The sequence below is a fragment of the Peromyscus maniculatus genome, chromosome 10, assembly GCF_049852395.1.
Source record: "Peromyscus maniculatus bairdii isolate BWxNUB_F1_BW_parent chromosome 10, HU_Pman_BW_mat_3.1, whole genome shotgun sequence".
Lineage (NCBI taxonomy): Eukaryota > Metazoa > Chordata > Mammalia > Rodentia > Cricetidae > Peromyscus > Peromyscus maniculatus.
Genome location: NC_134861.1, coordinates 54,612,804 through 54,633,669, shown reverse-complemented (window position 1 = coordinate 54,633,669; position 20,866 = coordinate 54,612,804).

The window sequence follows — 20,866 nt, the reverse complement described above, 5'->3', positions numbered from 1 at the left end:
CTGTCAACACAAGGGAGTGGTCCAGATTTTACATAACATGATAGGAATTACAGAAGTAGTAGTGGCCAATGGGTTGGGCAGGAAAAGACCTAAAATTTAATAACTGTTAGACACATGCCAATGATGATGTGTGTTAGGAAATGTAATGAATTGGGGCTTCAAATCTGCCCCCAACTTACTTGAGTTAAGGCTTGATTTTAGACCCTTATGAATTATTTAATATTAAGCAAGTTTTACTATCTTACTTAATCATGTTTTATTTTCCTTTATTTTGTTTTCCAACTTTTATTTTCTATCAATAAAATAAGCACAAAACAATTTATATAATTATTATGAAAGTAAAGTCAGTTTATAAAGTTCAATTATTTAACATAATACCTTGAATGCAGCATAAATATAAAAATATTTTTCCAGCAAATAAAGAATGACAAAATAGATTCCAAAGAATCTACAAAGATGTAATTGCTTATGATTGTCTGGCTTATCTTTTATAACACGGTTCAGAGAGAAACAAGGAGATAAAGGCATGAAGAAGAACATGGATTTTTTTCTACATTTTTCAAGATATTGGGACAAATGGTATTTCAGGGAAAACATCATTTGGTTTTAAAAATCATGATACTTCAAACACCCTTCAGAAGAAAAGTTTCTGTGTTGTGTCAATGTTCAAAATATCAAGTCTATTCCAAATTGGCAAGGATTGAAAGAAAACATTCAGTGTACTTCAGTAAGTCGCCTGTAAACACTTCCCAGGACTATTGACTTTCTGGGCATGCAACATTCTCAAACCACCAAGAGTGTGTATAAGCACTTAAACATTTCCACTTCGTCTTTTGTACCACAGCATGGGTTTTAAGGTGACTTCTGTCTTCCACACGTGGTTGAGGATAGTTTCAAGTATTTTAAGTAGTTTTCTAACAAGATGAAAAAAGTGTATTTGCCTTCCACTAGCATAATCCTCCACAAGCAACAATTTATTATTTTATGTATGCACAACCACAACAATATAAAATTCAAATAGTTTTAAAAGCTTTTAGTCAAACACTTATAAGACAACTTTTCACACCAAACACTTCAGTAGGTTCTAGAGAAAGGCACAAAAGAAGTGAGGGCTTACTTTCAAGGGTTGCTATCATGGGGTACAAAAGAAATACGATCAAAGTTTATTTGGAATATAGCATAATAGATGCTATGAAATGGGTAAATCACTGGCAATACAGAAAGGTAGAAAAAACTTCATTTGTATATCTGCATCCTAATCAACCGAGAGAAGAACATTTAATAAACCAAAACTGGAGAAAAACTATCATGTAAAATTTAAAAGATTCTACATAACTTTGGGGGATGATCTACAGGGTGTAGAGAGAAAAATGGCAAAAATGAGAAACAGGGAAAACTGTGCTTCTCATGAGTGGTTACTATTCAGAATTACAAAAACTCCATCACAAAGCAAAAAACAACTCCATGATTATAATAGCCAAGCAAACTGAAGCAACCTTAGTGATAAGGGTTGGTAAGTGGATGAAGAAAATTTGGTACATGCACACAATTATTATTCATCCATTTGAAACAATGAAACCTTGACATTTATCACATCATGAATGGAACTGGAGAATGTTTTATTAAATGAAACAAAGCAGGAACTGGAAACCAGTTTCAGAGTCTACTCACCTGTGGGATATAAATTATGACAGACATTAAACAGAGGTGCCTGGTCACGTGAGAGAAGCATGAGGCAGGGAGGGTAAAGAAAGTTGATGGATGTGTATTCTTTAGACACAGGTAACTGCAGGTTACCTGTGCTTGCTATTGTACAATAGAAATAATATGTGCTTGCTATTGTACAATAGAAATAATATGTTATGCAATAACACAATAAAATAAGGGGCATTTTAAAAACTGGAGGAAAGTATTTTCCATTTTTATGGTATTTACTATAAAGGAGTTGTGAGAGGCTCAGGGAATATAATTGAAGAGTGTTAACGAAGAATATAGGTGCCAGAACATGGAAGTGGTGTGAGCTACAGCCTTCTGGGCATAACACAGCCTCCTCAGTCATAAAATCAGAGCAGCTGTGGTTGCCTATACTGGACCTGCAACAAGAAAGGGCCCATCAGCACCCAATCATGGATGGGGGAGGACCTCATCCAGCCCCATTACTTCTAACTGAACTATTGGTTAATGATGGATTTAAGCAGAGGGGAGCCATTGCCTTGTGAGTGTACCAGGCTTCAATCCTCTGTTTCTTACCAATGGTCACACTGATAGTCCTGGTCACCAGCAGGGAATCACTAAAATAAGAAACCCTGAACATAAAAAAAACAGAAGCAGGGAATGGAGAGGGTGAAAAAGACAGAAAGAAGATAAGAAAGAGTGAAAGACTGCAGGATGAAATGAATGCATTGTGTATGTTTGAAATTATCAACGAAAAAAAATAACAGTGCTGGAGCGATGGCTCATAAGTTGAAAGCACTGACTGTTCTTCCAGAGGACTGAGCTTTGTTTCTCAGTACCCACATGATGGCTCTCAACGGTCTATAAATCCAATTCCAAGGAATCTGATGGCTTATTCTGTCCGTTGTTGACACTACTTTCGTGTGGTACACAGACATGCATGCAGAAAAACTCCTGTACACTTAAAATAAAATTTAAAACAATATAGAACAAATTCAATTAATTTTAAAACTGTTTAATCCCAGCACTCGGGAGGCAGAGCCAGGCGGATCTCTGTGAGTTCGAGGCCAGCCTGTGCTACCAAGTGAGCTCCAGGAAAGGCGCAAAGCTACACAGAGAAACCCTGTCTCGAAAAAACCAAAAAAAAAAAAAACAAAAAAACTGTTAAATATTTCAGAAGACAGGTAAGATATGTTTAATCTGACTTCAACAATATATAATGTACATTAATTGACATAATAGCTGATATTGCAGTACTGTATGGATTTTATATATCAGTTAATAACCAATTTTAACATACATAGCAATGATTATATTATTCCTCACTGTTTTATTATTTTAGATGATTTTAGCAGACAGTTCATAAAATACAACTCAATGAGAAATTTCCCCAAGACTTTACAGGTATAGTTGAGAAACAGGTGTTCTGTAGTGTGGTTCCATTGGTCCTGACCAGAATGTTAGGTTTTGGATGTTCTGGTGACCACACTTGGTTTTTTATATAAAATGATGGAAAGGCATAAGGATGGAAGGGTATAGAGCTGAGAACTAAGATTGTGATCTATCTGAACACCTGGATCTGGATCTGCTAATTTTACCCAAGGGAATTTTCAGCAAAACCCGTCTTGCCTAATCAAAAACAAATCATAATCATAACCATAATGAAATACACCTTCCTTTTTTGTTGTTTTCTTTTTGGAGTTTTGGCTTTTCAAGACAGGGTTTATCTTTGTAGCTCTGGCTATCCTGGAACTCACTCTGTAGACCAGACTGGACTGAAACCCAGAGATTGACTTGCTTCTACTTGTCTAAAATGTGAAAAGCATGAAGCTTACATTGTTTCTTTATGTAATTGCCAAGATTGAAACATTTCTTCCTAGGAAGATATCCAGGGGCTCACAGGGATGAGGGAAGAAGAGCAGTTAATTAAGTCATATGTATTTTGCTTCTCTGAGACAATTAATGTATCCTTGAGAAAATGGGAAGTAGTAGTTAATTCACAAATATAATTATTCATCATAAGGAGAGGGTTGTTTATTGAGATGCATACAGAAACTGCACGGGAAACAGTAGTTCTTAATATTTTAGTATGCTAACATGTTAAAAATAAGTTAGCCAATAATATTTTTGGGGAAAGAGCAAAAATAATGGGGAACATAATTTGTAGCCAAGCAAAAAGAGTTATAGGCTTTTATTTTTATTTCCTTTTAACCTCCAACAAAATGCTTTCACATAATGTTAGAGCTATCTCAAGGGATGCTTTTAGTATACCTAAAATAGAACTAAATACAGTGCACAGAATTGCCAAAGAAAATGCTTTGGAAGCTAGTGCTTACAGTTTTCCAGATAGAAGCAGATTTTTAGTAGATTGTCCTCATTTCATTCCATTTCAGCTACATATTACATTGCCTTTATTAAATTAATGAAACTCAAAGCCAACAGAAAACATGAAATACACTCAGAATTTCCAGTGCCATCAGGTGACTTTAATAACTGTAAACTAACTCTTTGTGATTTTTGTCTTACTTCCTGGAATAAAAAGATGATCCTAACTTTATTCCTAAAGTTTTTGGTTTTATGTAGTGTTAGAAAACTGTCTCCCATAATGAATGATTTACAAAATAATCTCTATAGCCATAGGGAATTTTTTTGAATGAATAGCAGTTACAAAATTTGGAAAACATATTCTTCAGTTTGTCATTGGACAAAACATACTGTTTTCTAATTTTGTCACCTTTCCTACCTTGAATCAGAGGGTCCAGACTTCAGCTTCTCCATCTTTAGGCTGTGAACCATTTCTCTTTTCATGCTGTGCATGGAAGGGCCTCAGCTTTATTGTCAAACAATTTGAGACTTCATTATAATTTTGTAAGTAGACGAACTTTTGTCTTGAGAGATTCTCATAAAAAGCTTGTATCTCATTGTTCTCATTTGTAGAGTAGTGGATCATAAAAGCAAGTCCTCAGCTGATGGCAAATCTTTGCTTAGCTAAAATACTTAGGTAAATGATTGCAATAAGTTATCTAACAATAAATTAGGCAATAAAATTGCCTGATTGGTAAACAGGTAAAATTACCCTTCTAATCCACATTAATGTATAATAAAAATCTATTTGACCTTAAACAACAAATTTGTACTAATCCCTTAATGTTTTGTCCTTATTCCACCTGCCAGGTGCAATTGGAGACTTGTATCTTTATTTTTATTTTTCTTGAATTTAATATCATAAAACAACTCACTCATGAGATTATACATGACTCCCTATATTCTAGTTTTCCATTTCTCTCTGTGCTCATCATTTTAATCTTCTATGTCCCAAGATAAAAAAAAATAATCAAGAGCTGCTTATGTGTCTCATCTTTTGTTTGTTGTATTCAATAATCACTTACTACACCTCTAAAACACTGGTAGTCTTGTCTCATGACATCTCTATCACCATTGTGGCCTAGACCTTCATCTGTCCTTCTTTCTTTTCCATCCATAATTGAGCTTAAAGTAACAAAACAACCAACTCTCTATTGCAGGTGTATACATTATTCATTCTTGTTTTAACCATAGAAGAAACAAGATGCACTTCCATGCGCACTCACACACACACACACACACACACACACACACACACACACACACACTTTTGGGTTCTTATGCTTTGACAAGTAAATCGACATACAATTATAGAATTCACCCCACCCCACTCTACAAACTATGATAGAGGAAATGATGTTCAAAAAAGACAATTGACTATAGCTCACATCAATTTACATGCAGCAATGCAAAAAAAAAAATGTCCACATTGGTCTCCAGGTGAGGTTACAGATGACAGCATCCTCTCTTTGCTGCTGTCCTAGAACTGCTTTAGCAAAATGCACACACTGAGTGTTTTAAATATGATATAGTTGTTTTATCATGTTACTGAAGACTAAAGCATCTCACAGTCCCTATCTTCAAAATCATATTGGGATATGGGGTTTAACATAAGAATTTCAAAGGAACAGAATATAGTTCCTGATTTCGCTTAGCACAGTGTGATATTTTGTTGAGATAGCTGTTCTCACTGAAAATCACAAAGCTCAGTCCCCAGCTAGTGGCCTAAAGATGTGGTAGGATCTTTAATGGCACTTTGAGTCATGAGACAGTACTTTTTACTTCTCATGGGAAGAGGTTGGCTGTTCTAGATATTCAGCTCCCTCTTCTTCCTTTGAATGTGCCTGCATACCTTCCACATTCCACTTTGTTTTGTTTCCTTTATCTTTCTCATGCGTGGAAAAGTACTTGAGTCTGATAAGAATGAATGCCTGTGACATGCTCTTCCAAAACTGTAAGCTAAATCCAACTTTTTTTCTTTATAATTTCTCCATTCTCAGATATTTTGTTCCAGGAAGAAAGAGCAAACATATCATGTTGATGTAAGAAATTAGTTTGGGTCTCTTTAATTGTGTCAGAGAGAATTTGAAATCCTAATCATGCCCAAAGACACCTTGATTTCTACTTATAATTTTAATTGAAAACAGCTGTCTAGAAATTCACAAAAATGCATCTAAATTTTAAAATTTGTGGGTGTGATTTTAATTTTCAGTGAAAAATACTTTTGCCCCATAAAAACATATTTGAAGAATGATTATAAAATCTCATGGTAGATATTAACATTACATAATAAATGAAAGGGGTCTATCTTAACTGTTTCTATTGTTATACAAAGTAACACCTACTGGGGAGCTCTTAAAATCTGAATTGATGTCTTTTCATTCTTGATGATGACCAGGCTTGGGCACAGTCAATGAAGACTGGATGCTAACAAAGCGCTTCAGACATCTCTTTTCAATGCATGCTTTATTGTGAAATGGCATGGGATTCTCTGGGGGCTGCTTTGAAAGGTACTAATCCTATTTCTTGAGAGCTCTGTCTTCATGATCTCCTCATTTCCCAACCCCTTCACCTTGGGATTTAACTTTTGCCTCATGAATTTTAAAGGAAAGCCCAGGAACATACATTCGGCAGAATGCCCTGAGCACATTATTTGATAACCATATCTACCTCATTGAAGAACTGCTTCCTCTTGATGTTTTCACTGCTGTTCTCACCTTAATTCCGTCTTTTGTCACCATGAATAGTGTTCAGTCTTCCAAAAACTCTGACTGATTGAGGATTTCTGTATAGGCTGGGAAGGTCGGTAATGGATATATTCACACTTTAACCAGAAAAGAATCTTCAAAGTTTGCAATAAACTGAGCAATCTCCAGGGATCAAAACAGTCCCTCGGATTCAATACCAGGTGTCTTCCCCAATCTTAGCTTCACAACTTCCCAGCCATATCAGCTGCTTACTCTGAGCAGGGAGTCTACTGTTCCTGCTGACACAGGCTGAGGATAAAAAGGCACGGCTGCTGCAGGCGTACACTGTACCCGACAATTCCTCAAAACAAAAATGAGGGTGATATATAGTGTCCACAGGGTATGGAGGCTTTCATCCTTTTTCTCTTCTACTTCCTCCAGTTTTTTTTCTCTGAATACCTATATTCCACTTTCTCCCTCAGTATATTATGTCTGAGATATTGTTCTCTCTTATCACTCAGATAGATCAATCAGAATCAGAATTGAAGAGCCCAAATCAACACATTTGATATTTCAACAGAGACAGAACTGGGGATAGGTACAGTAAAATGTCCTGGGGGGGTGGGAAATAAAGAAGAACATTAGTCAGCAAGGATGGACTGATTAAATTGCTTGCTGTATAAGTTGGAATATGGTCATGCCATCTTAAGGAACATAGAAGCAGGAGACATTTTATACTTCCTAAACCTAGTTATTAATATTAACTGTTTAATAACATTGCACTCAGGTTTGTTATCATCACTCTGGTTCTGTTCCCTTTGGAATCAGTGAGTAATTGAACTTTCAAAGTCTACTCCTAGTTTTGAACCACAAGAGCTAATGTTAGGCTAACAGGAAGGCTTAGTGGCTAAAAATGTTTGCAATCAACCCTGAAGACTTGAGTTCTATTCCTGGAAGCCACATGCAGAAGATAATAGACTCTTAAAAATTGTCCTCAGACTTCCACAAGTACACTGTGGCACAAACAGGCACACACACACACACACACACACACACACACACACACACACACACACACACATACTCACACACACACACACTTTAGTACATGTGTAGACACAAATAAATAATGAATTAAAGAATAGAATTTAAAATGTTTCTATAGAAATGGTTGCATTATAAAAGTTCTTTTAAAAATATGTCTAGCTATTAGAGTTTGGAACTAATCTTAAATTAACTGAAGCATTCATTTAGAACATGAAAATAATAAATGGACATATGAAACATTAGTGAGTCACCCTTTCCATTGTGAGAACTAGTAAATGATAATTAAACTTGGGCTGGTAAGATACTATTGAACAAGCAATAGTAAGAAATGTTCTTGAGTTATACATTATAAATAATTTGTATTAGCAGTAAAATATATTAACTACTTCATATAATACAAATCTATGATGAATTTTTAAAATTCTATCTGTTGATACTTTCTTCTAATTCACCGAACTTGGGACTCGCAGAACTATCCTCTTCTGTATGTTAAACAAACATTGTCCATTGTCTTACATCCCCATTCCATCAGAACACCTTTAAATGTCAAGATGAGCCATGTTGGAAAGAGAATAAATATCTTTTATAACAACTGAAGATTCTACTTATTTTAATAAAAATTAAGATACAGTATATAAGACAGTATATAAGAGATATTTTGAAATTTTTGTTGTTCTGGATCAGAACATGATATTCTCAAAGCATTTTGTGTATGGCAAGGGTTGGGATCTCTGTGTGTTTTATAATAGATGATTTAAGCACTATTTCTTTCTGTGGGGACATTAAGTCATCAGATCTGATATTTACTTTGGTCTTAGCATTTGTTGAGATGCAATCAACAGCATACATTGGAAAAGATCATACTTGTCCATCAAAACACAAGATAAATTTTGTAACCATGCATTTATTCAGCAAATATTTATTATATTATTTAATATGTAAGTTGTTATTCCAGGAAAAACAAAGGTAACTATATTAGAACTTCAGCTGTAGTTCTATATGTTCATTCAAGGCATATATTATATTATAAGTTATGATTGGGTATGACACAGATCAATATTAGTGTACAAAAGAAACAGAATTATACTCATACAATGGGGGTTATTGCATTGAATTGGAAAATTATCTTCTGTGAATCAAACTATAAACACACATATTCAATGCACATTTGAATATATTACACAACAGCATAGAAAGATTTTTGCATCAGGGATTTATGCTCATTAAGACAATTTTATAGTGTTTGTATAAAATTGAGATTTTTGCCTGTCCTGTTACCTTGGTGTTTTATGACTATAATCACACCACTTGGTAGGTAGAAGAAAGAGGATGAGGAATTCAGTCACCCTGAACAACATAACAAGTTTGAAGTCAGCCTGAGTTACATATCACCCTGTATCAATAAAAAGTAAAATTAAATTATATGGTTCATATAGTAATACTTATTTGAGTACCTGTTACATGGCAGTATATAATCATATTTTTCTTTGTATTCTTTTATAAAGCAAGGGCAAACTCTTATTATTGCACAGCAGCACCCTGCTCAGTCATTTATCTTGGATCATAATCAAGACATGGGTCTACTGCTTCAGTGGAAATCATGCTTCTTCAGACCATAGCTATTTTCCCTGCCTATAGCTAACTTATGATGTAATAGCTATTGACATGTCCATTCATGATCCTGCTTTACTGGATACTGAACAACAGCCTCAGAGTTGTTATTTTCAGGTATTTTATAATCAAACCTAACTTTCAAGTTTATGGAGTACTGATAAAATGTTTCTCCAGAGTACACTAATATGTACTTCTTTTATAATTCAAGTCAGCTGTTTTTAATTCAAAGAACCAGGAAAAAATAATGGAATAAATATATTTTATCACTAAATATTTGATATAAGAACTCAAGAAAATTTGCTGGCCACATTATCTGTTATTTTTATGTCTGAGTATAGTTGGAATTTTCTCTGGTCCTGCCCAGCCCTGAGGTCCCACAGCCGCTTACAAAATAATCATTCCAAAGCTTATATTAATTATAACCGCTCGGTTATTAGCTCAGGCTTATTGCTAACTAGCTCTTACACTTAAATTAACCCATAATTCCTGCCTATGTTTACCCATGTGGCTTGGTACCTTTTCTCAGTTCTGCCTTGTCATCTTGCTTCCTCTGTGTCTGGCTGGTGATTCCTGACTCTGCCCTTCCTCTTCCCAGAATTCTCCTAGTCTGCTCACCCCGCCTATTTTTCCTGCCTGGCTACTGGCCAATCAGTGTTTTATTAAACTGGTGTACAAGAGCATTATCCCATAGCATCTGAGAATCTTGTTTTTCATAGCAATTAACACCTTCTGGTACACAATTTTTTTATATATTTCTATTGGTTAGTGATTGTTCCCAGGATACTATGTAAGATTTAAGAAGCAACAATTTATTTCTTTTTTAAAATTTTAGTTGATGTTTCCTAAGAATGTAGGGTGTACACATTCCATTTTAAATAAATGTTTGCTGAATATTACAATTCAATTTATGAAATAGGAAAGTATTTGATGAAAATGTGTTGAATTCTTTGAGTTCCTTAGAGTTTTTAATTAGTTAAAAAAGTGAAGAAATCTATTATGATTACTTATGTGAGTATATAAAATAGCAGTAATATTCAACTACGAAGGTAAGTATAAAATAAAAGGGTGACTGAAGGTAAGGTAAAAATAAAAAAGAAAAGAATACATGCTGGTACCACTGAAATACAGAAAGACTACAAGACTTTAACTTGTTTCTTTCAGTGTAGAAATAACTAAACAGGAAAAAAAATCATTCAATACCTGAGAAACACCCTTAGAGCTGACACTTGCATTTAATTGCTCATGTATACTGAATGCTGTATTGTGATTATATCATATCCAGAATAATTTTATGGTAAACATACTCTACTGCTCTATATAATTATATATCATTTTACTTGACTGTCAACAAGTGCTCACTTCTCCAGAAAATTGCTATAGTAGTTGGAAAAATATATGTATTTTCGTATGAGAAACATCAAATTATAACAAGTCAACAAATAGAAGTTAGCTTCCATAAGGGTTGATGTTGATTATAAATTTGATGAGTTATAGAATTATGTAGAAGACAAACCTCTAGACATGATTATGATGTCATTTCTAGATTACTTTTACTGAGATAGGAAGGTCCACTCTAAATCTGAGTATACTATTCCATTTTTTTGGACAATTTACTTATTAAAAAGACAAAAGCAAGCTGAGTACCATCATTTGTACTCTTTTTTTCTACCTGTGGGAGTCATATAAGCCATTGCTTTACACTCCAGAGTCCACCCTTTTCCTGTTGTGATGGATTACATTCCCTCTTATACCATGAGACAAAATAAAGACTCCTCCATTACCTTGAATTTGTCAGGCATTTCTTCAGAAAGAGAGAGAGAATAGGACAATATTGAGTATCACACATTACATAGGTCACACTTGTACAAAACTATAACTACTGATTTCTCCTTGTTTGTTAAAATAAATGTTTGCTGACTTTCCCCTGGAATTAAGTTTCTTCCTTTGGTTGTTCAGAATTAAGAGTCTCTCTATTTATAACATTTCTTCAAAATATTAACAGAATTAGTTCCCTAATTCTGATTTTAATATAACAGAATTTTACTTCTAAGTTATAGGAAATTGCCAAGGAGAGGCAAATTACATATCTTATTTTTGCTAAAATTCTATGTCCCTGAAAAGCATGTTTAGTTTTATGCAAGTTTATCACTAAATGCTGTTGTCAATAAATTCAACTCCAATGTAGGTTAAGCAACCAATTTTATAATGATTCAACAAAGGGCAAATGAGTCGCAAAATTGAGAGAACTCCTTATGAGTGTTTCATTTTATTACAAATCCCACAAAAGAATCTAAATGATTTCAGGTTGTTTGCTTAAGTCTTTAGTCTAATTCTATTCCCTTGGTACTCAAACAAAATGACTTTCTTTCTACTAATTGGTTGCCTCTCCTTTGCCCTTTCCTGTGCAAGAAAATGAAGTCTTGGGGTGGGGCAGGGAGAAAACCTATTTGTGTACACCTATAATGAATTTTTTTTTTTATTTCAAGCCCTAGTGCTTTACGAGCATGCATTGCCAGCAACTTAAAACAATCACCTGCAAATGTCAGGGAATCATCATGCTAGGCCTGCCATGCCTACTTGACATGCAGAAGTCATGGAGCTTTCCAAACTTATACTTGTCTAAATTAGCAAAGTCTTCCACGATTCAGATCTAATTTAAATTGTTATGAGCAGCCTAATTGTGCTACCTGCTATAGCCAACTAGTGAGTGACTCCTGATTTCATTACCCATCTCTTGCTGCTGAGAGTAAATTAAGTACTCAACCCAGGATGATTTTGCTCTGTTAAGACAAAACAGTGACATACTGATTAAATTTAAGCTGTCAGATTATATTTCATTTATTACTATTGCCATTTGTGGGAGAGTATAACCAGTCACTTTCTTTTCCAATACTCCACTTTAAACTTCTGATCATAAGAAACCAGGCATATATGATTTCTAAATGAGGATTTATAAGCTATTAAAGCTAATTTTAGGACAAATAAATATTTGGAAGAAATGTTGTGATCACACCAGCACAGAGGGTAGTTGGTGATTCTTGAACCATTGCAATGGTGTTTTGTGAGTGTGTAGGTGTGCTTGTGGAAATGGATTTGTATATAAATGTTCCCATTTATTTTTTTGCAGGGTTTACTGAGGTTTTTTTTTTTTTTTTTTTTTTTTTTAATTTGACTTGTCTGCATCTCCTTAGCCTTGAAAATTGTGAGAATAAAAGGTATTTTGTGCCGGGCGGTGGTAGTGCATGCCTTTAATCCCAGCACTCAGGAGGCAGAGCCAGGCGGATCTCTGTGAGTTCGAGGCCAGCCTGGGCTACCAAGTGAGTCCCAGGAAAGGCGCAAAGCTACACAGAGAAACCCTGTCTCGAAAAACCAAAAAAAAAAAAAAAAAAAAAAAAGGTATTTTGTTATTGTTACATGAAATGACCCTTTAAAACATAAAGGATTACTGGAGAAAAGCAAAAGATACAACATATTAACAGGATATGATCACGTATTATGGGATATAGACTCACAGTGTTATCATGTTTTGCTTTTCAAGAAAGATGTGAATTTCCATCTTCAGAGTTTCATCACTACCACTCCTGGCAGTGGTTTGGTTTCTTTAGCATCACTGTGACCACAATAAATTAAAGGAGGCAGATTCATATGACATCATTTTGTTACAACTTTCAAGGGCTCAGGCTGTAGATGATTGGCCTAATTTGCTTTAATGGAACAGAGTAATGGTTAGATGTATGGTTGAGGTTATCTCCAATATTTGAGGAACAGAAGCAGAAACAGTAGCATGCAGAAGTCCCTCATAACAATACAATCACATGGAATCCATCCCATGGACAAAATTTTCTACAATTAGATACCACTCAATACTCTTCATGATTTCTACACAATGCTTCCTATCACAAATTACCTGATGAGCATAAGCCACCCATTTGAACAGAATCCTCATGATCTAATCATACCTGGTTATATTCTTCTTCCAGAAAAACCTAGAGGTATGAGCATTTACTAATTCTACCAGACCGACAAACAACAGTATCCACCACAATGATCATACCAACTCCTATCACTATTTCACAAACTGAAGGAATCAACTGTTTCATCGTAATTATAAATACAGTGCTTTATGACATCTTACCAGAGTATTATGTTGGAAAAGGTATAATTTCATTCTTTAGTTTAAATCTAGATACTTTGTTATTTAAGAAAGATTTATTCATGTACTAAAAGAAAAATTTTAAAGGAATTTTTTTGGTAAAATGCTTCCTGATTTGTAAGTAAAACTGTGACGTATCAGAATAAAATTAATAATTTAGTAATAAGGATGTAAACCATTGCCTTTGGCAAAGAAAAGTTTATTTCAGAAATTATCAATAGGAATTAAAAAAAAAAAACACAATACCAAAATCCACAATGGAATAAATGGTGAGATTATTTTAGAAATGAACAACAACAACAACAACAAAAACTTAAGGAAAAAAGCTCAAGTGAAGGCACAAGAAACAGAGGCCCACTCATTCACACACTCTGGTTCACTTTTATTCAAACTCATTAACCACAATTAAAAAAAAATCTTTCTCAGTGATGTAGCAGAAAGGGGAAAATTCTTGAGAAATTTTTTTTTTAATTTTCTTTAGTGAAACAATACCCTTTTCCAGTTAATCAACCGGAATAGATACATATATGTCTTATATTTGTAATACAAAGATAATAGATACAGAAAGAAGAAGAAATAGAGCACACACACACACACATATACACACATATATTTGAAAATATCAATTTCTAGTTATAACTAGATATTTAGTTATTTTATATGTACTATGTTGTACTTTTTTTTTTTTTAAGATTTTCTCTTGAATACATTATATTAGCTCTGTTCTTAAAGAAAGTTACAGCTACATTGAGTCAAGAGGAGCCTCCCTGCCTAACTAAAGTCATACTAACTGTGTTTCTGGTGTGAACTTAAATTCATTAGTTTGCGGATCAGTTCAAAACACAAGCAGAGTTAAGGTTCTACACTTGGGACAATTACATTAGCAGAGGGTTCTCCTGTGAGGAAATCATGAGCCACAAATGCAAATCTATTCCCACCTAAAACTGAACTCTAGGTATTGCCACATAAACCATCCTCCTCACAGAAGGTTTTCAGTCACTTCCAAGTGATACTTAGAAGTAACTTTTCCATTCTTTCTCAAATAGTTTCTAGGTGATTGTTGATTATAGATTAACAAAGTAGCAACAAAATCACATGGTATAAGGATCTTAAGGTAGTAAGAACTTCATTGCATATTATTCTTCAAAATATATTATTTCTTTTTTACTTTTATTGATGATTGTGGATTTAACGTCATGAATTCTGATCCCACTTAATTTGGCGTCTCCCTGCATCTGCCCTTGCAACCTCCCACCAAAAAAACAAAATTAAAAGTAAAACCCAAAATCAAACAAAATAAACAAAACAAAAAAGAAGAATAATCTTGTCATGGAAGCTGTAATGTAGCACATTGAGACTCACTGTTTACCCTTTAGTTTATTCGTCTTGACTTGCAAATGTTCATTTTGCAAGTCATTGGTCTGGCTCTAGGGCTCTGTTTTCTGCTGCACCACCAGTAATGGGCTCTCACTGGGGCTCCTCTTGGATATCCTGTTGTCCTGTGTCATGGAGATCCTGCTGTTTTGGATCTGTAGGTTAGTCCCCTATACATGCTCCAGCAGTTCATAGATGCAGCGGATGTTGGGGTGGGCCAATTCATAGCCCTGTTTCTGGGCCTAGGTGGTACCTAGGTTGGTCCTTCATCATCAGTCCCCTGGCGAGCTATCAAGCACTGTCTAGGCTAGCTCACCCGTTGCAGCCTAGAACAAGGAATGAAACCAATTCTCCAGCTTTGGGGCCCATAAATCTGGGTTCTACTCACTCATTCCCAGGACCTGCTCTATTGTTCTGCCCAGGCAAGGTGCAGGGCCCTCTCTCCTGTTTGTTGTAGGGGATATATGAGGAGTTTGGGGTCAGTTCTCCTGCTCTTAAGTTCTCTGGGTTGGCTCACCTGAGGGCCCCCTCCCACCGCCTGACAACGGGCTCAGCTCTAGTGTGCTGCCCAGTCTGGGCACAGGGCCTGCTCTCCTGTGTGCTTCAGCTAGTGTGGGGCAGGGCTAGTTCTCTCACTCTAGTGACCCTGGGGACCAGCTCTCTTGCCTAGATGACTCAGCCATTCAAGGCTAAGTTCACAACCAAAAATATAAAATATATTAAATTTTTGAGAGTTTATATGTGTTTTGATCTTATCTCCTCTTTACCAACTCTTTCCAGATTCATGCTTCTTCTCTCCCCACCCACATTTGTATGTTTTGCTTGATGATTTGTTTGTTTTATTAATATATAAGCCATTCAAGATCAATTTGTGCTGGCCAAATATTTTCCGATGCTCTTCTACTCGAGAATGGTTGACTGATTTAGACAGGGCTGCATATACTCTTCAAGAAAATGGTGTCTCCTTCCCACAGCAGCTAACAATTGTCAATACAAGTGAATCTATGTCTCTAGCTGGGGTTGTGTGCTCCACTCTCCTCCCCATGTGAGTATACGACCTGATTGTGTTTGTACAGATTTGAGGGATGTTGTCACAATCACTGTGAGTTCATATCTTCAAATGCCCTGTTATGTTCAGAAGACAATGTTTTCTTGGAGTCACCCACCACCACTGACATTTACACTCCTTTTCTTTTTAGTATTTTTTTTTATTATTATTATTTCATTTATTCTTCTCTCATATAGTACATCCCTTCTGTAGATTTCCATCCCTCTACTCCTTCTAATCCCCACACCCCACCTCCATCATCTCTCTTCTCCTCCAGAATCCCTCCTTCTCAATTTCCCTTCAGAAAAGAGCAGGACTCCCAGGGATATCAACCAAATACAGCATAACAAGATACTATAAGACTAGTCACAAACCCTCATATCTGGGCTGGATGATGCAACTCAGTAGGGGATAAGGGGTCTCAACAGCAGGCAAAAGAGTTAGAGACATCTCCCTCCTACTCCCACTTGTAGGAGTTCCACAAGAACACCAAGCTATACAAGTATAACATATATTCAGAGACCTTAGTACAGTCTCATATAGGCTCGATGTTTGTCACTTTGAGCCTTTATGAGCCCTGCTTAGTTGCTTCTGTGGACTGTATTCTCCTGGTGTCTCAACCCCTATAATTTTTCTTACCCATCTTCTCGGGCTTTGCAGAGCTCCAAGGGTAGGGACCCAAAGAAGATCTCCAGTTTGGCCTTTCTTTATCTAACATTTGATTGTGTGTCTCTGAATCTGCCCCCATCAGCTGTCAGAGGAATTCCATGATGATTGGGCTAGGCACCAATCTATGAGTCTAGTAGGTGCTATGGGATGTTCTGTATGGCAAATATGTTGCTCTGATTGGTTAGTAAATAAAACACTGATTGGCCAGTAGTCAGGCAGGAGGAAGTATAGGTGGAACAAGGAGGAGAAGAATTCTGGGAAGTGGAAGGCTGTGTCAGAAACACTGCCAGCAGCCACCATGACAAGCTGCATGTGAAGATGCCGGTAAGGCATGAGCCACGTAGCAAGGTATAGATTTATAGAAATGGGTTAATTTAAGATATAAGAACAGTTATCTAGAAGCCTGCCACGGCCATACAGATTGTAAGCAATATAAGTCTCTGTGTTTACCTGGTTGGGTCTGAGTGGCTGTGGGACTGGCAGGTGAGAGAGATTTGTCCTGACTGTGGGCCAGGCAGGAAAACTCTAGCTACAAGTAGGATGTCATCAGGAATCATTTTATCGATTTTTTTCCCTATCCAAGTCTCTGGACAATCTAGCCTCTGGTTCCTGGTCATTGAGGTATTTTCAGGTATTGGAATCCCTCTTGTGTCAAGGGCCTCAAATTAAACTGGTCATTGGTTGACCACTCTCACAATTTCTGAGCAAGTGTATTTGTAGTATATGCCTAAGAGTGTGGTGTCCTTTGGGTATATGCCTAAGAGTGGTATAGTTGGTTCTTGAATAGATGTATTCCCAGTTTTCTGAGGAACCACCCATATTGATTTCCATAATAGATGTACAAGTTTGCATTCCTACCTGCAATGGAGGAGTGTTCCCCTCACTCCACAGCCTCAACAGCATGAGCTGGCACATGTGATTTTAATCTTAGCCATTCTGACAGGTATTAGATGAAATCTCAGTTTTGTTTTGATTTGCATTTCCCTGATGACTAAGGATGTTGAGTAGTTCTTTAAATGTTTCTCAGCCATTTGAGATTTATATTATGAGAAATTTCTGTTTAGATCTGTACCCAAATTTTTAACTGGATTCTTTGGTTTGTTGATGTCTACTTTCTTGTTCTTTACATATTTTGGATATTTAGCCCTCTATTGGATGTGGAGTTGGTGAAGATCTTACATCCTCTCTTTCACAGTGATACCTGAGTACTGTCAGATGATTTTCTATATGCTATGAATATGTTTTGCTACCATTAGTTAATAAATAACTGCATTGGCCTATGGCAAGGCAGCTTAGAGGCAGGTGAGAAATCTAAGCAGAGAAACAGGAAGGAGAAAGGCTGGGTTGGAGGACATGCTTCAGGGAGCCAAGGAGAACAAGGTGCAATAGAATACAAGGTATAATAGAATACATGGATTAATGGAAATGGGTTGATTTGAGATGTAATAGGTAGCTAGTGATAGGCCTGAGTTGTAGACCAAGCAGTTTGTAATTAATATTAAGACTCTGAGTGATTATTTTATAAGCTGTTGTGGACTGGGCAGGAAAAGGGAAAACTTCTGTTTATGCGTAAATCTTAGTGGAGGTGGTGGTGTATAGTGCAGCAAAAATGTTCCTTTTAGGGCTGAGTATTTTGAAGTCACTTCTTCTCTATACATTGGCCAATTATGGGTCTCTGAGTTATTACCATCTACTGCAAATAGAAGTTTCTCACATCAGGCTTGAGAATTACATTGACCTATGGTTATGATGGTAAGTCATTAGGAGTATGATTATGCTAATATGTATACTTACACATGACAGTGTAACTTTATCTTTATTAAAGAAATTATCAACCATCAACTTGAATATAAGAGTATTAAAATAGCATACTTGACATTCTCATATAAACACAATGTGATGTCAAAATAAAGATGAACTGTGCTACTAATATTCATGCTGAGCTACTTAAAACAGTGAACTTTAGAAATGGGTTAAAGGTCTATTCATTTAACAGTAACAGCATGTTTTTATTCAGAAAAGATATATTGCTGCCAGAGATTTCTGATGAAAAAAACAGTTGGTTCTTATTGTATCAAGTTAGTGTACAAAATTAATAGGAAGAAGTAATCAAAGAATGAGAAGAGCCACAATCTTATTCAGTTCATAGCCAATCTAAATTGCATCTTAGCCAATTTCAATTACACATTGGGGATGCTCCATCTGTTATGTGACAGTGATTTTAACCCCAGCTCTAAGATCTAATATCTGGAAAATTTAAACTTCACTTTAGATTATCTGCATAGAGATAAATAGGGTAATCAGGATTTCATACCTTTTCAGATGATCTGTATATAACTTAAGTGTAAACTAATATATGCTGGCATCTGCTCATTCAATATTCACTCTCATATACTTCAGTAAATTAGTAACTCAGATTTACTGGCATGCAATAAATTATATTATGCTTTACTTAGAAAGGATAGATCTCTATAGACAAGCTACATAATTTTGACTTCTGATAAGTTATTAGTATACTTTTATTTCATGTTATAATATTTAATGGTGATACATATTTGAATCAACTGCCCCAAGGTTGTGGAATCTGGGTCCATTTTTTGTTTGTTTGTTTGTTTTGTTGTATTTTTCAAGATAGGGTTTCTCCATGTAGTTTTGGTGCCTGTCCTGGATCTCGTTCTGTAGACCAGGCTGGTCTTGAACTCATAGAGATCCAACTGGCTCTGCCTCCCAAGTGCTGGGATTAAAGGCATGCACCACTGCCACCCAGCTCTCTGGGTCCATTTTTATTTATAGATATCTATACTAAGAATAAATAGCTGCACTAAAGGTCTAAAATCCCACATACTAGATGCTGTCAAACTATTGTGGATCTAATAAGACTTCCCATGTTTATAAATAAATTGGCATTGGAATAGGATATTGCTCATTTGTTTACTTATTTCCTATGACTGTTTTTGTCCTATGATAGAAAATATGACTAGTTGTGACAAAGATCACATGGTTGATGAAGTTTAAATCATTTTCACATCCTTTGGACATAAGGTTTTATGTTGCTTTTTTGGCAAGGCAAAAAATTGTGATGATGTTTTACTTAAGGGTTGTAAAAGTACTACTTCAATAACTTTCTTCAGTTCTTAAAATGAATATACATATATGCATATATATACATGCGTATTAATGACTATAATATATATTAAAATATTTAATATATTTTATTTACTTTATATAATGTGTTATTTGATGTATTATAATGAGACTTTTTAAAAACTGAATGAAACACCTACATAAAATAGTAAAGGCTACCATAAGAAGTTTAATAGTTTCACTGTAAATACTTGGCATCAGCCAGGTCTTATTATAGATAGTTGTTTGACCCCTTGACATTTCACTCATTTACCTGTGACCTTCGATGAATAATGTATATCAGTACATGTGAAATTTTGATTTCTCACTTTATTTGAGAAGTAACAAGCTTTAGTCCACTTGGCTTTAACTTCTATTTAAGTTCTAAAAGCCAATGATTATAAGTTATTCTGAACCTAATGGCAGGGCATAATAGTAAGAAATCATCTTTGAGTTTTGTAATGTTGGTCTTTACAGTGCAAATGTTAAGATCAACCAAGTCAGAACTCTGAATTGTTATGCTAACTATCAAAAACTCTGTAAGGTTAAGTAAGATGCAAAGTATGGCTAAACAGCACTATAGGGTTGACAAAAGTCAGTCAGTCTGCTAGAGATAGGGAGAGAAGGGCATGCACTTCCATATGGTTATATTTTTTAATAAATTTGTATATAACATATGTCAACCATATTGTACATGCAAATGGTATTCTAAGAAAAACAGAAGGTAGAATACATACAAGTGGGCCAAGACATTTCTGCTCCAACCTATTTGCTTATAGTTATGAAGATGGCACTTGGTATTTATAGCCATTTGTTAAAATAAGTACATCAAATAAGTTCTAACCCATCCCTCAGTTGTAACTTAATCTCAAGATCTCAGAGGCTAACAACCCTTGAATGAAATTGCCCAGGAGATTTGTGTGCATTATCAATAAATTCCTAGATTGAATATGTATGTTCTCTTCCTAAAAATCCATTTCAGATTGTCCAACTTTGTTTGCCAATATTGAGTACTATTTTTCTTCATACATGTAAACATATATTTGCATTGTGAGAAGATCTTGTACCAAAAAGATATGATGTTCATGCATAACAACATCAAAAAGGGGTTGG